Genomic DNA, 12,258 nt, shown 5'->3' with positions numbered 1-12,258 from the left:
TTTTAATGCCAGTTCCAAAGTTTCAGTTTTAGTAAAGTACAGAGTCCTTTATTCCCTATTCAAATCCTTATACCTAAGTACCCCATAATAGTGTGGATTGAATAAACTTAATTTTATTTTTCTGTTTTTTAAAAATTGAAAAGTCAGAATGTGAAATAGGGACTTAAAACAAGTTCGATTCATTTATATAAAATAATACCCTGTATTCTCCATGTTCATCAGAAGTTATAACATCATTTTAATAGCTGCTTAAAATATTTTCCTGAACTTCTCTGCCATATTTTTATTTGCTCCTCTTCAGCATTTTATAATCTAGACTGATGTTTAGCTTTTTGTCTTTTGTAGATATTACGTCAATGTTTATATATGGCCAAAATGTCAATAGTTGGAACAGTTTTAAACTAAATTCATGATCAAACCAAATGAACTTTTTCAAGTTTGTCTATTACCAAATTGTCTTTCAGAAAAGATCAGCAGTAAACATCTTTATCAACAATGTATGATATTACAATTTCACTTTTTTCAGTTCTGAGCATTTATGTTGTTAATCTTTGCCTATTTAATAAAAAGCAGTTTTTTGGTTATTTATATTTTCTTATATTTGATTAATTAGGTATTTGAATAAATAGTAATTGAATAATTATTTTACATATCAATTAACAATCAACATTGCTATTTTAAAAAATTGTTTTGCTCAAATTATTAATGAATTTTTCTCATTTTTATTTCTATAAATAATATATAGAGTGGATTTTGATCCTCTGTCTCACAAGCATCTTTATCCATTTCTATGAAGGGCTCTTTTTACAGTATACTACTTGGCAATTATCTGCTTAAACAATTATCATTGTCGTTAATAATAGAGTTATTGGAATCAGAGTTTCCAAGTTCACATGATGATTCTAGAGTTTATTAGGGGTATAATTCCCAAAGCGTTCTTTAATCTCTGTCTGAATTTATTATTTATTAAAAATTTTTGAATCATAATTGCTCTTATGATTAAAATAAAGTCAAGTATGTAAAGTGTTTTGTTTCAGTGTTTGACACATTTAATGGACTGAATAAATGTTAGCTATTGTGATTTTAAAGGTCACATGGCAATATTTCAATTCAAATTAATTTTACTATTGATTCTCATAAGCTCAGTCAGCTTTCTACCAACTTCTCTCTCCTTCTTTATAAGCATTGGATATTAGAGAAAGGAATATTATAGACACTAATTCTCCCTCCTTCATATATGTAAAAGAATCTGGTCATGTGTCATTTGTAGCTTTCTAATGCTAACAGTAATTTCCACACTATTTACTGAGTACATTCTTTAGGTACTGTGCTCTATTTTTCAGATATAAACACAAATTAGTCAAAAATACTGATATCAAATTTTATGATCTAATTTTTTATGTTTTGATTTTGTTTTTTGCAATCTTTTATGGCAATTTTATTCTTGTTTCCAGATTTTGGTATTGGCACAATGCACTTCTTGGATAAATCTTCCTATATATTATAGTTATAAAATCTGGACCAAGTTTTAAATGCTGCACCAATTACAATGAAAATATGAAGGACTTCGAAAGAGTCATAAAGGAGGCAAAAAGGAAAGTTTGCTCTTGAAAGATTGTGATTCTAATAGTTAACAACTTTGATTTTCTTGCTGCTTTGCTAAGGACTCTTCAGGATGATTATAACTCCACCCAAAAGCAATAGCATCCTGACTGGCTGAAATGGTAGACAGAGCAGAGCTAACAGAGAAGCTGGACATTTATAGTTATATTCTGGTAGCAACAGAGCCACAGAAAGGACTAGACCTCAAATCTGGATTTAATATGTGCCTTAATATCTGGATTTTCTAAATTAACACTTGCACCGGGAAAACTCCTGGCAGCGCAGTGAAAAAACAGGACCATGAATAGTTGAGACTGGTGTTTACTTACTTTTCCTTGTGTGATTTCTTAACTTGTGAACAAGTCAGGCAATAGAAAACTCAAGTGTTACTGGCTTGAGGTGTCAAAGAACCAAGTTGAGCGAGGCCAGGCCAGCTGGAAATTTGGGGGGGGGGCTTGGGAACAAGCAAACTACAGAAAGAATAAATTGCCAAGTGGGAGTGCTAACTACGGAAGTCTTTGGCTGATCCCTAACTACACAAGTTCAAGGGAATGTGGAGGACGAGGAAAAAATGAAGTAGCTGCAAGATGAAAGAACTGAGCGTGATTATCAACTACTGCGCAAGGGAGAAAAGAATGTTTACTTTTCCGGGAAGTTAAATTTAAAATGTTCTCAAAAGAAAACAACTGGATACAGAATAACTACCACATAGTATTTATTATCCACAATGTATCATGTGGAGCAAAATCTGTGATATATGTAAAAAACTCAAAGAAAATTTTTTGCTCTGGGGCTTCCAGTGCAAGGAGAGATTGATAAAGAGGGTGATGAACAAGCTTTTGGTAGTGGATAATTTGTGGACCACCTTGTGGTGGTTACATGGATGTTAAAATTTGTCAACATGTAGTACTCCATTTTATTAAAAAAAACATTTTCTTGATCCAGTCTCCAGTTGATGGGCATTTGGGCTGTTTCCAAGTTTTAGCTATTACAAACTGTGCTGCTATGAACATGGGTGCACATATATCACTGTGGTATGATTCCTTTAATTCTTTGGGGAAGATCCCCAGCAGTGGAATAGTGGGGTCAAATGGGACTTCCAGTCCTAGTTCTTTGAGGTATCTCCGTACTGATTTCCACAGTGCTTGCACCAGTCTACACTCCCACCAGCAGTGGGGCAGGGTCCCTCTTTCCCCACAGCCCCGCCAGCATTTGTTATTGGTTGATTTCATGATAGCAGCCATTCTTTCTGGAGTGAAGTGGAATCTCAGCTTTGTTTTCATTTGCATCTCTCGAATGACCAGTGATGTTGAACATTTTTTCATGTATTTATTTGCTATTTCTACTTGTTCTGTCTGAGAAATGTTTGTTCATTTCAGATGCCCATTTTTGGATTGGGTCTTTAAATTTGGGAGGTCTGATCTTTTTCAGATTTTTATAGATTCAAGATAGTAGACCTTTGTCTGAGGAAGAGCAGGTGAAGATTTTTTCCCACATTGTGGGTTGTCTCTTCACACTGCTGGTGGTTTCTCTTGCTATACAGAAGCCTTATAATAAGAAGAGATCCCATTTGTTGATTGTTTGTGCTAGTTCACAGGCAACTGTGGTTTTGTTCATAAAATATTTTCATACACCGATGTCTTCAAGGGTTCTACCTAACTTCTGTTCCCACTGGTTCAGAGTTTCTATTTTAATATTTAGATCTTTAATCCATTTTGATTTTAGTTTAGTGCATGGTGAGAGATATAGGTCTAGTTTTAATCTTTGGCAAGTTGAAGCCCAATTTTTCCAGCACCATTTATTACATAGGCTATCTTTCCTCCAATGAGGGTGGTTGGCTCCTTTGTCAAAAATGAGGTGGCTGAGTATGTCTGGAATTGTTTCTGCATCTTCCAACCTATTCCACTGATCCTTAGGCCTGTTTCTTTGCCAGTACCATGCTGTTTTTATCACAGTAGCTTTGTAGTATAGTTGCAGGTTGGGGATTGTGATACCCCCTGCCATGTCTCTGTTACCTAGAATTGCTTTTGCTATTCTGGGTCTCTTCTTGCTCCAAATGAATTTTTGGATTGTTTTCTCCGAGTTCTATGAAGTATGCTGCTGGGATCTCAATTGGAATTGCATTAAATCTATTTATAGCTAAGTGGATGCACATTGAGGTAATACTTTTAAGTGAAATAAATAGGACACACATGTATAAATACTGAATACTTTCTCTGGTGTGAGAAACTGAAAGTGTAAATAAGGACTAAATGTGTAATAGGTAATGTGAAATAGGAAGAAAAGGGGCAAAGGGGAAGGAAGTGGGAGGGCTAGGGGAAAGGATAGAAGGGAATGGGATTAATATGAGAAAATGGAAAAATAGGAACAAAATCTTTGTAAATGGGGAGGAATGGAGGGGTTGAAGGGGGGGCTGGGCAAGGGTGAAAAATAAGAATCAAGAGAGACTATGTAAAGGTACAAATTTCCAATGATGAATGTCATTATATTTTATACCTAAAATGTACCAATGATTAGAATGAATAATTGATAATGTAAAATAGGAAGAAAAGGTCCAAAGGGCTAGGGGTAGTGGGAGGGGCAGGGGAAAGGAAAGAAGGGAAAGGAAAAAATGAAGAGAAATGGAAAAAATGGAAATAAAGTCTTTGTAAATAGGGAAGGGTGGAGGGCATGAAGGGAGGGCTAGGAATGGGGAAAAAATAAGAACCAAGATGCATTATATAAAGGTACAATTCCCAATGAGAAATGTAATCATGTTTTATACCTACAATGTACCAGTAAAAGAATTTAATACAAAAAAAATTGTCAACATGTGTCAAAATATATACATGAAATGAGTGTGTTTAAATATCCATTGATGATAGGAAAGTGAAAAAAAAGAAATTATTTTCCCAAGTTTCATAGACAAGCAAACAAAACCAGAGATGATATAGTAGAGGAAAGGAATGGTTGGACTTTGTTATAATTCCTTAATACATAGTCCCTGATTCTTTATTTGTCTTATTTTGAAACCCTCTCTTGCATTTTGGAACAAAAACTGTTTTCTTATTACCTTTCTTAGGTCTTCTTTTGGACATATTTCTCTCTAATTAAACTCTGATTTCCTAGATGAATTTATCCTTACTTTTGATGACTACAAAACAATGACTGATCATAGTAAGAGCTTATAAATGTATTTGTTTGCTAACTTCCTTGTTAGATACAACTATGAAGAACATCGCAAATAGAAAAATTGCCCTCCTTCTATTTAAAGTGTGCTTGTTTCCCCCAAATCCCAGTAGAGTAGCTGGTTAACCATTTAGGTCTTAGTACGAAATGCAAATGTAACTTCTTCTGAAAGAACTTTTCTTCTTAAAATGGCTCTCCATGTACTCTTATTTATATAACATTAATGATTTTTTTCCTAATTCTTAATCAGATTCTTAGTCTGAATTTTTGATTTTGTCAAAATTTCTTTGTAATACACTGTATTTTATTAAAGTACACTTCATTAAAATGTATAGGTAGGTTCTGTGAAGGCCAGGGTTCTTATCTATTCACAGCTGTGTCACCAATACCTAAATCGTATGTGGTATTTACAATGGAGTACTACTCTGCCATGAAGACAAAGTTGAAGCATTAGTAGCCAAATGGATACAACTAGAGAACATGTTAAGTGAAATAAGTCAGATATATAAACATATGTCTCATGGTTTCTCTTATATGAGAAAAAATATATATGCAAATGAAGTGTAAAATAGAGGATAAATAGGAAGTAGGGAGAAGTTCAAATAATATCCCAAATTACTTATTCAGTTGTTTCAAAATATTTTAAGAGATATACTCATTTGTTTCACTTATACTACTAGTTTTTCTAGTTCACTGAAAAGAAAGTTTTATGCTCTTGTTTGTTTCTTTGTGAGAGAATCATTTGTCTCTAACGATAATGATTCAGAGTGTATTAGCTATTGTTAATCTCTCATTTTTGTTATGTGTTATGGTTTGAGTGTGGATGTCACCCCAAAGCCTCATTTGGTCAGAGGTAGCTGAATCTGAAATGTATGATTCTGGGATTAAGGGCACGTGATTACTAAACCACTACACATTAGTGAGTGGTTTGGCACCAACCTGCTCCCAGTAGTCTGGATGGGATAAAAGGGGCAGAGAGAGCTGTTAAAACTCCCTCTTGTTGCCTTTGCTACCCTGTGGGTGCCATGTTGTTTCTCCTTTGCAATGCACCTGTCTGCCATCCACCCTGCTTTGGAGCCAGCTGACTATGGACTGAAACCTCTGCAAACTGTAAGCCAAATAAAAGGTTTCCCCTCTAACTTTGGGTATCGGTTATTTTGTCTCAGTGATGAGAGAAGAGTAACACATTAGGAAATTTTGTGGGTTTTTTTTCCAAAATAAAAAATAGTATGTGACATACAATAGGTGCTTAACAAGTGTTTGATTAATAAGAGACTGACCAGTAGGTCTCCATCTGGATGGTTGACTGGGCCGCTATTATTCCACATAATCTAGGATACAGAGTTCCATCCAGGTTGGCACCAATGAGTAATATTCTCTTATAACTTTTTTAACTTCTTGCTTATTTTCCTTTAGAAAGATTAACTGAGAACTTGCTTTCTGCCAGTCAGCAACAATGAATTACTGCAGCTGGGTTTAGTGCAGCTCAGTGATTGAGTTCTCTCATCTTTCCTCCTGGAGTCTGTATACCCAGCTGATGGAGCCATGTGTATATTTTTGGAAGCACATCAACTGGGTGTTAACACCTGATTTTTTTCTGTTGTTCATTTCCTTTCATAGAACAAGAACTTTAGTGATGTTAACTAATCATTACAAGGCAAAATAATTCTTCTAGGTAAATGGAAAGCAGAGTTATCCCTCCCCCAGTAATTGTTCCAATATTTCAACTTAGAACCTTTGGAAAATAAATGTAATTGCTTTTAGTAATGCACGATCATTACAGTGTAATTTTGGGGATGTTTTCTGAACATCTTCATATCCTTAAGTCAGGATAGTTTCTTTCTGATATCAATAGATCATAAGTACTTATTCTCAGACAATGTAGATCTTATGGGAAATTCCATAAGCTGATTGTCATCTGCCCTGCCCCTCTGCAATGCCACCCTGCCTTGGAGCCAGCTGACCATGGTCTGAAACCTCTACATACTGTAAGCCAAAAATAAACCTTTCCTCCTTTAGCTTGTGAATATCAGCTTTTTGTCCCAGAAAGGAACAGTAATAACTAAGACACTCCCACAATTCCACTAAAAGCATATTTACAGTGCAAATATACAAGAGAGAAGAGCTTTTTCTCTAAGAGTAGTGATTATGTTAATAGGAACCATCATGTCTAATAGCCTCATTAGAGTGACTTTACCTCATTTCAAATATTGGCTTCAGTAATAGAAGACTATTGCGTCCAGATGATGACTGAAATTGATTTCACCACCTGAAATGGAAACACATTTCTTTTGGTGAATGAGTCTGTCTTCCTCAGCCTTATAATATCAGAGCTGACATATGTTAAGACCCTTCTGCTTTTATATGTTGCCACTGATGGCACACAACCCAAGTTTTCTTTTAACTTTGTCATTTTTGTCCAAAGAGAAAATGAAATATAAACATGCAACTGGGGAATATCTTAGCAACTAATATGATATGTTTAACAAATGAATTTGTTAAAACAAACCTGACCTTTATCCTCTAGTTTTCAAAGTTTGTTTTGGAAAATGATTATTTGAAGTGATACTGTCAAATAGGAAGGTAATTTTCAATTTGGCCCTTTGGATATTTTTCTTTTTGATTTACATGTATCTGTGCTTATTGTCTCTTATCCTGACTTTAGTGGCTAATGTTGAGTGGAAAAGTTTTATTTGTAGCACTGGTAATATAAACTTTTTGGAGAAAAGTGTGTTAAAAATTGACAAAATACTTTCATAAAAATTTTCTCTTCTCAATATGTTTATATCTTCACATTGAGAATTTCTATAGAAACTATTTTAGACAATAAATATACCTCATTGTCTGTCATGGATGACCATTCACAATTTTACAGGAAGCACCAGTTCTTTCTCCCACTATGTCAAAAAGAAAACATGGGGCAAATGACTTTGTCGTGTGTGTTGTGTATACATGTATGTTGTTTTTGGAAAGTATCATGCAATTTCACAAGTTAGCATTTTTTTCTATATGAGAAAAGTATGTGGAACTTAATGTTAATACTGTGGAAATTAAGTAACTTCTGGATGATGGTACAAAATTCCTTCTTTGCCTTCTTATCTTCTCCATCTAAATTACATTTTACTAGGTTTCAGAGGCTGAGGACTTGCAGAATTTGGTGACATAAGAATCCCAGTGAAGGCAGGCAGTGTATCTTGATTATCTTTAAGCCAACATGGTTCCTTTTCTACCTGCTGCAATTTAACCTTGTAGATATTTGTACGGTCATGTGTATGTGTCTATGTAATGCAGTAGCTCAATCATTATGCCATTAGGAATAAAAATATCAATAATGGTTTAAATTTGCATGCTTACTAAAAATATATTAATAAATTTATTTGTATTTTTATCCAAGTAATGGGATTAGCAATCTTTCATAGAAAACTGAACACCATAGTCAGTTATTATTATGGTGTTACTTTTCTTTACTAATTCAGGCTATGAGCAGAAATATACACACAAAGATTTTTTTGTGTTCTCCAACATTATTTCTAATTTTCAGCTTTGTAACTTCCCTGATATGTATGCTACATAATTCAATTTTTTTTAGTAAGTGAGTTCAAGTAATCAAGTTTATCTTAATATACAGCACTTCAGTTAAACTGAAATCCCTGAAAATTAGGCTCTTAAATTCATTTTTGAGGGGTATTTAATCTTCTATTTGACAAAAGGTCACATTTCTGTCAAGTCAATACAAGAAAGTTTCACATTTTATTTTGTTTTAAAAACTAAACATCTAGGGCTGGGAATTTAGCTCAGTGGTTCCCCTGCTTGCTTTGCAAGCACAAGGTCCCAAGTTCAATCCCCGGTACCAAAAAACAAAAACAAAAACAAAACACTAAACATCTAGTAAAAACTAGAACGTCTTAAGCCAGATATCAGTTGACTTACTCTAGCTCAGGTGCCTTGCTTTATCAGTATCAAAACTTGTTCCATAAGTTAGGATTTGGATGTGACACATATAAAATACTCCTCCCTTTCACTCTCATTTTTATAAACATACATGTACCCATTGCCTTTTCAGGAAAGAAACCTCTATAGTTGTTTCAGCCAAAAAATAAGAATTGTATTTATTCCTCCATTTTCATCAGCCAGCCCTTAGATACAATTAATGAATATTCCAATTTGCCTCAAGATATTTCAAAATAAATCCATTATCTGCTTCTCACTATTTAACAACACTCCTATCCAAGCCACTGTCTTCATTATTTTGCCCTTCAAAAATTACCTCCCTTTTGATAACTGTTGTAATTCCTATGCCCTTCTAATACATTTTATCAAGAGCAGCTAAAATGATATACTTTTTCAATGTACATCATTATTATTTTGAATCTCAACTTGAAGTCCTTTAAGACTTTCTTGCTTTAAGAAACAAATATTTTAAAGTAGCTTGAGAGGTATTTATGCTCTAATCTTAAACTACTGAAAATCCTTAAATATTGATTGAAGAATGAGTGAAAAGATTTTGATGAATAAAGATTTTTAAAAGATTGAATTATTTGGCAAAATAAACTAAATTTGCAACAAGTAAAAAAAGGTTGTTAACTTAGACTCAATAAGTGCTGCAAGTTAAAAACAAAACCCTAAGTACTGACAATTAAATGATTTATCTTGGATATGTGCGTTTATATCTCTTTTTCAATTAATAGCAAGTGAACATCACAGGTCAGGAAAAACAACAGGTGTAAAAACAGGAGCTGGAAGATTTAACAGTTACAATTTGGGAGTCAAGTAGCAAATAATAAGCAGTAACTAACCTATTTTGAAAACATGAAATCTACAAGAAGAAAAACGAGAAGTGAGTGATTTCTGTCACAAATTCTCAAACTAGAAACACTTAGTATATAAAAGCAAGTTTCAGAGTGAGAACAAAAGCAGAAGAGGTAATCTAAAAATCAGTTACATAACATCAGTTCCTGCGCCATGCTGTGGGATCTGGGATAGGTCCAAGTATCAAGAATAGACAAGATTAATATTTTACCCCTAGAGATGATTAACATGGAGACTTACAGGAAAATAAGATAAAACTGAGGGGACCCTGGCATCCTATGGCGAATAATGACAAAATGACAGTCTGCACATTGAATGGTGAGGCCCCACCTCCACGCTAATCACATACCGGGTCTCAGGCTTCATCTCTCACGTTCCCAGCGTGCCAGTGCCAGCAACTCCTTCTGGAATTATTATTATTATTATTATTATTATTATTATTATTATTATTTTGTGAAACAGAACACCACAAAGAAGGACTAATAGGTACTGATTTTTTAATGTTTAGTTCTTTATTTCTTCATCTTTATTACACAAATTACACAAAATATACTCCTTTGCACTAGGCTCTTTTCACACATTATTTCAGAGATCTCCATGCATTCCCATAGATTCAGTAGTGATCCATTATAGGTGTTGTACCGTTATCCTTTCAAGCATTGTCTTATATATAGGCATCGAGGTTTTTCTTGCCACAATAATGTGTGACTACAAATAGTGGTGCCACGAAAGCTATTATGGAAATATATTTTTGCCTCGTTAGGGGTAGGTGACATAATGAATTTTTAAAAGTGGAGTTTAGGGGGTCAAAATGTGGTTTTAGGTTTTACCTAATTCACTTCCAGAGGGGACAACTTTATCACAGCATCTTTGAGTTGTCACGGTTTTTAAAAAAAATCTTATATAAGAATTGATACCTCAATATAGTAGATTTACAGGAATTCAAATTTGAAATAGTTTTAATTTATTAATTTATTTAAAAATGTACAGAGAATTTTCATGTTCAATAGTTTCTTTTATTATTAATTTTTTCACTTTGATATGGCAGTTTTGTCACAATCAGTGCACCAGTGATGATGCATTATTAACTAAAGTCTATACTTTATTACAATTCTTATTTTTTCCTTAATAAGATTTCTTCAATATTTATTCCTGGATATTGTATTATATTTAGCTGCAATGTGTAAGTACACAAGCTTTTCTTGGCTGTGACAGTTTCTGACTTTTTTCTATGACCTTGATTGTTTTGAAGAGTACCTGTCAGGAGTTTAGTATGATGTCCCTCACCTGCATTTTGTCTGATATTTTTCTCCTGCTTACACTGGGCTATGTGTTTGGGGAAGGGAGAAAACAAAGGTGAAATGCCATTTTCTTTGTATTGCAGGGGTCCATGTTTCCAACAGACTTACTGCTGCGGAAGTTAACTTGATCAGCTGAGTGAGTCAATAATTGTTAGGTTTTTTCATTGTAAAGCTACTCTTTCTCCCTTTTTCCACTGAGCTATTTGGAAGGAAGTCACTTCCTTGATGGTGAAGTCTGGATAAATTATTTAGAATTCCTCTATTAGTGAGATTTGTCTTTCTTTTGGATGTTTAGGCCATATATTGATGTTAGTGTGGACTCATGGATATTAATTTTATACTACTTCGGCTTATAATCTTCTAGTACTCTATAATGTTATTCAAGCCTTTCCAGCTTTTGTCTGTGGGATCCCACTTGATTGGCTCCTGTGACCTTTTGACATTTTCCCATCTTTGTGTGTGCGTATTTAAAATTTTCTTACAAGCACTATAAAATGCTCGTTGCTCATCTTGTACTTATAAGTAGAATGCCTCAGATCTAGAATCAGTCATATCTTTCATCACCCTTGGTCCCTTTAGTTAGATAATTATATTTCAAACAAGATTTACCTCTAAGTATCCTTCTTTTTAATACCAAGATTATTCCTTCTAGATAATTTAAGCTACCAGGGAAAGCAAATACTCATATGTATATTAACCAGATTTGATATATAAATGTATTATGCATGAGCATTGACTTGTGTAACCATCTGTGTCTATAAGAAGTTGACTAGTAATTCACACTGCTTTAACTCTAATCCATTACCACCTGTGTCGTTCCAGTCTTGCGCCCTTGCTTATGTGAAACTTGCCACACAGCTGTGAGAAATGTGGCTCCCACCATCCAACATTATTTTATTTCATTGGTAATAAATTTCAGAATTGTTCTGTATTTCTGTGCAAAACAACTTCATTAACAAGAGCACACTATTTATGTTTGGTTCCTTTTGCCTTTAGTCTCAGTAGAAGATTCCATTCCCAAAGATACTGAGATCAGATCCTTTTCTCCTTAATCCCTGTGAGGTTAACACTTGTACAAACAACTGAGATTCTGTCCTCCTATTCTGTTTCCTCCTGAAACCCATCAAGTTTCTAAAGTATTTAAATTTGTGTACATAAAGGGTTTTTTAAATTAAATTCTTTTATTGGTACACTGTAGGTATAAAACACAATTACATTTCTCATTGGGAATTGTACCTTTACATGATGCATCTTGGTTCTTATTTTTTCCCCATTCCTAGCCCTCCCTTCACCCCCTCCACCCTTCCCTATTTACAAAGACTTTATTTCCAGTTTTTCCATTTCTCAGCATTTTTCTGTTCCCTTCTTTCCTTTCCCC

The sequence above is a fragment of the Heterocephalus glaber genome, unplaced genomic scaffold, assembly GCF_053883595.1.
Source record: "Heterocephalus glaber isolate CG9 unplaced genomic scaffold, H.glaber_assembly_v1.0 deba00000347, whole genome shotgun sequence".
NCBI lineage: Eukaryota > Metazoa > Chordata > Mammalia > Rodentia > Bathyergidae > Heterocephalus > Heterocephalus glaber.
This window is presented reverse-complemented; position numbering follows the sequence as displayed.